Source organism: Berghia stephanieae, unplaced genomic scaffold (genome assembly GCF_034508935.2).
Source record: "Berghia stephanieae isolate SIO BIC M18660-M18661 unplaced genomic scaffold, UCSD_Bste_1.3 scaffold5750, whole genome shotgun sequence".
In the NCBI taxonomy this organism is placed as follows: domain Eukaryota; kingdom Metazoa; phylum Mollusca; class Gastropoda; order Nudibranchia; family Aeolidiidae; genus Berghia; species Berghia stephanieae.
In genome coordinates this window covers 1-5,375 of record NW_027627234.1, presented here as the reverse complement: position 1 = coordinate 5,375, position 5,375 = coordinate 1, and the positions used below count along the sequence as shown (strand labels likewise).

The 5,375-nt window shown below is 33.8% G+C and overlaps 1 long non-coding RNA gene across 1 annotated transcript; it reads left to right on the top strand.

Moving 5' to 3' along the window:
- The first annotated feature begins 179 nt into the window (after positions 1-179).
- On the top strand, positions 180-5,369 carry LOC144962069 (uncharacterized). Its single transcript, XR_013643363.1, has 2 exons — positions 180-264; positions 1,298-5,369. It is a non-coding gene; the product is annotated as an uncharacterized LOC144962069 (long non-coding RNA).
- The last annotated feature ends 6 nt before the right edge of the window (positions 5,370-5,375 follow it).

Here is a 5,375-nt window from a genome sequence, read left to right as displayed (position 1 = left end):
TTTTGACTTTTACACATTCTGATCACAAGGCATATGAAAAGTTCTAGCCAGCATGAAGAATAACATGTACCAATTTTCTTGTTTAGAACCACGCTAATCGCGGTTGCTGGGCGACGTGACAAACACAGACGATTGAATCAAATTAATTGTTGATTATCATATTTATTTTTTCTCATCAAAGGATGTTACTCCAAACTGCAGGACGTCATAGATGATAACATTATCTACTGTGCCCTTGGACTGGGTTTTCTCTGTCTTCTACAGGTAAATAATTTAACATTCATTGCTTAACATGGAACTGGTGCTGCTGCTCGAAGCTTGAAGAAATAGAATAACAATGTGAAATTGAATGGAAGTTTCGATTTAATATACGAAAACAGATAAAATGGACGTTTCGTGTTTCCCCTTTATCAATAAAACAGGATGAGTGAAACACTACAGACGAAGGAGATAATGTGGTTAGTGGCGTTGTTAGGCGTAGTAGTAGTAAGCCTCGCAGTCCGAATGACGCTTGCTGAAATTGTGTGATTCAGTCATGGTCGATGAGTATAGCTGCTCTCTCCATCCATGTTGTTAATTGTTTCCATTGGTCACGGTCCTGGGCCATGGTTTTGAGGCTGTCAAGATCTTGTTGTGACTTTAGTATGGAGGGCACTGCAATATTTCTTAGTTCTTCAGCGATTAATTCGGCATCATCTGAATCCAGAAATTTCTGATATGTAGAGAGACCTGGTTCAGGGTAGTTACTATTGATGTTGGTGGTCTCCCCACATATTTGTTGCCATGAAGGAAATATTCTGTCATTGCAGTTTGGGCTGGGATGTCATCTTCTCGACATAAGATGTGACCAAATAGCCTCCATCGCTGTTCTTTTATTATTGTACTCAGGCGTTGGACCCTGTTTCTTTCATAGAGATCAGTATTTGTAATTGTCTCTGGCCAATAGATTCAGATTACGCGACGTAATTGTTTGCGGTGGTATGAATCGAGGCTTTCTAAGTTCTTTTTTTGTGAGGCACCAGGTTCCAGGCGTTGTAAGATGAATTAAAATAATAATAATAATAATAATAATAATAATAATAATAATAATAATAATAATAATAATAATAATAATAATAAAAATAATAATAATAATGATAATAATAATAATAATAATAATAATAATAATAATAATAATAATAATAATAATAATAATAATAATAATAATAATAATAACAACAACAACAACAATAATATACCTCATGTTTCATTACCTAATTTCTTATTCAAATATTCTATAACACTTTGACTTTTTCAGCTCCTGGAAGCCTATCTGGCCATCACGCTGTACAAAGACAACAAGGTCGGACCTATCTAAACAACGAATTATCTGGCACACATGGAAACGTGGAATGGTGGGAGTGGGAATAGAGGAAAATAGTAACCAATGAGGATAATAATATACAATTCTTACACTCTTACTTTTTTTTGGAATTCCGGACGTGTTCACAACCGCTGCACGAGCTTGCGAGTGCGCGTTGGGACCATAGTTCGAATTCTAAAACGCAAGAGTGTTAGAAATCTTTATTTTCTACCCCTCCATCAATTTCGATTTCGTCACTCTGAGTAAAAAAAAACATTTTCAAAAATATTTAAATGACACATTAGTTACTAATTTTTTTCATAAATATCAATGTTCTGAAATGTGACGTCACAAATTATTGTAAACATGATATCACTACGCGTTGCTAGGGAGAGGGGGTTGAGAAAAAAATATGACTTAAAACATCATTTCAGCAACAGCATCAGCAACAACAACAACAATAGGAGCACCAGCAGCAGTAAGAAAAATACCACCATCAATTGATGATTATCCATGATGTATTTAACCCTCTCCTCACCACCTACACCAAAATCGTCAAATTTGTTACGACACAATATATACATTTTTTCTTATTCAGATTTATTTTGTACATCTCTAACCCTCTCCTTACCACCTACAGCAAAATCGTCACATTTGTTACGACACAATATACATTTTTCTTATTCAGATTTATTTTGTACATCACAAACTTTGAAGAATGATCTTTGTTTGATTAATAAGAACCTAAAGTTGTTTTGTAGAGAGCTTGTTTGAGTTTAAAAATTAAATTTTTCTGCTGGGTAAGCCTCTCATGTTTTTTGGTGGAAAATACTGAAAATGATCGGTATGGGAGAGATTTACGTTATACAGTGTTTTTTTAAAAAATTGTTTATTATTGACATATTTCAGGGTTGAATAGCTCCAAAGCTATGTAAGATTTCATCAAACGGTTTTTGCCATTGGATATCCTTCGCCTTATAACGGTATTAAGTCGGGATGGTTAAGATGTTGAAAATTGAATTTACAGCCAGAAATATCAGACTTGTGTTGAGTTTTGTATGTTTTAATGAGGAGAATGGATACCATATTTTTAGGGTGTTATTGCCAACAATTTATATTTTTGACCAGTTTTCACATTTAATTCGGCTTTTAAGCATCTGGTTCGTTCCGACATAATACCGTTTTGAGACGATGGGTCACATAGGTGCAGAATTTATTTAAGTTTTGATTGATATAAATTTTATTCGGAGACTTCATTCCAGCGTTTCCAGATCATTCCAAAATTCTCCACATTTAAAAGTTTAATTTAATGGTGACCTAAATAAAGGACTGGAACTAGGAAACGCATGGAAATTTAGTATAAAATTGTTCAACCATATTTTACTGCATATGATTTTTTATTTAAAAAATGGTAGAGTATTTGCTTTTTTATACAAAAGGTTATCGGTATCACAAAACTGAATCGCATGTATAGACACACACACACACACACACACACACACACACACATTAAAAACGCTCTCACATTGTAAATAGATAATACCCGGCACTTTTCTTGTTGGACTCTGAGAACAAGAATGGTCAGAAAATTTGCCCTTTAAATATCGATCGATTAAAATTATCCTTTTTCTTCTTCTTCTTCTTCTTCTTCTTCTTCTTCTTCTTCTTCTTCTTCTCTTCTTCTTCTTCTTCTTCTTCTTCCTTGTTCGTGTTCTTCTTCTTCTTCTTCTTCTTCTTTCTTCTTCTTCTTCTTCTTCTTCTTCTTCTTCTTCTTCTTCTTCTTCTTCTTCTTCTTCTTCTTCTTCTTCTTCTTCTTCTTCTTCTTCTTCTTCTTCTTCTTCTTCTTCTTCTTCTTCTTCTTCTTCTTCTTCTTCTTCTTCTTCTTCTTCTTCTTCTTCTTTCTTCTTCTGGGTTAAGGCAGCCCACACCATCTTGTTGACAATCAATTCTGCTCTCTAACATATTATATATATACATTAGGTAGACGGATAGGATGTTTCTGGGAAGCTTCTATGTTGAGCGCGTTGAAAATTTCTTCTTCTAAGAGGCTGTTCCATTCCTTTGCTGTGTTGGGGAAGAAAACTCAATTGTCTGTGAGATGTCAAAGACTCACAAACCTAGGAATTCAAGGGGGTCTTCTAAGACGTCCCAGGTTTGAGAGATTTGGACATGACGAGGGTAATCTTAATCAATCAATAATTAAAGAACGAGTTTTCTGGCCAAAATTTTATTTAATAAAACGTGTTTTTAGTGTTGTTTTTTAAAGAGTATCTAGCCTGCGGCAAAATTTGTCCTCGCTGTTCCTTGGAAGTTTATATTTCTGAAGGTTGGATGGACGCTCATTATGCAGAATCTTGCCATGTTATTTGCAAAACAAACGAAGAGTACACGGGAAAAAAACCCACATATGTCCATTAAACATTTTTTTGTGACTGCCCTCTTTGAGTAATATCAGGGCATTAACTATAACTCTAAACTTTCCCTTTATATATAGAAACTACAACCATAACTCTTTAATGTTTGTATTTTTGTTGTTGTTCGATGTTATTTCTGTAGAGGGGAATTTATGACGCCTTACATCACTCAAAGGGGCAGTCACGACAATTTTAAAAACTGGATATTTGTGGTTTTTCCCTTGTATTCTTAAATTTAACAAAATGCTTTTGAATGTATTTTCTTTCTCTCCTCACCAATTCATATTTCTATGTAAATTAACACAATTTATTTTTTAAAAAATTGGCCTATGATTCTTTGTTCCACAAATTGCTCGAATAAAGGCCTTTCATGTTGAGTCCGATACTTCAAAGGAGTCTCCAGTTAGAATTTTGAAGAATTGGATTCAATAATCTGATGTCACGACTGCCCTGCAACCAGCAGCTTGGTTCTAAACAAGGTAAAATCGGTACTTTTTATTCTTCATGCTGGTTAGAACTTTTTCATTATGTCATGTGATCAGAATGTAAAAATGTCAAAAACATGATCAGATTTACAATGTTTTTATCTTCTGGATACACTTTTCTGCTCTTTGGAGAAATATTTTATAAGGGCGTCCGCCATTGTTCCGATAGTTTAGAGTCATTACTACGTTGCTATTACGAGGGAAGTGACAACTTTTGTGCCTTTTGAGGGTCCTTATTGTGTTTTAAACCCTAGGGTTTAATAATCTAAAAAAAAAGGAAGTGAATTCCAAGCTGTTAGAAGTTGTAGCTTGTGAGAGGTAAAACAACAATAAATATAAAAGTATCAAAAATTTAATACTAAACACGGAACGTTTTCGACTCAAATCCCTCCTTCAGTCGATAAACAGTAATTCAAACGTTAAATGTATGGTGTCCGGAAAGGGGGGGGGGTTCTAGGGGAGATACTCATTTAATATCTCAAAGTGTAAGAAACAACAGAGATAAAGAGTTTTGAAAAACTGCTCTTTGCTTCAACATCTATGGTAAGATAAACAACTGGATTTCGAAATAATGTGTGGATAAGTTCATTGTAGTTTTGAAACTACTCTTTGCTTCAACATCTATGGTAAGATAAACAACTGGATTTCGAAATAATGTGTGGATAAGTTCATTGTAGTTTTGAAACTACTATTTCTGGATTTCGAAATAATGTGTTTATAGGTTCATTGTAGTTTTTAAACCACTCTTTACTTTAACATCTATGGTAAGATAAACAACTGGATTTCGAAATAATGTGTTTATAGGATCATTGTAGTTTTTAAACCACTCTTTACTTCAACATCTATGGTAAGATAAACAACTGGATTTCGAAATAAGGTGTTTATAGGTTCATTGTAGTTTTGAAACTGCTCTTTGCTTCAACATCTATGGTAAGATAAACAACTAGATTTCGAAATAATGTATAGATAGGATCATTGTAGTTTTGAAACTGCTCTTTGCTTCAACATCTATGGTAAGATAAACAACTAGATTTCGAAATAATGTGTTTATAGGATCATTGTAGTTTTGAAACTGCTCTTTGCTTCAACATCTATGGTAAGATAAACAACTGGATTTCGAAATAATGTGTTTAT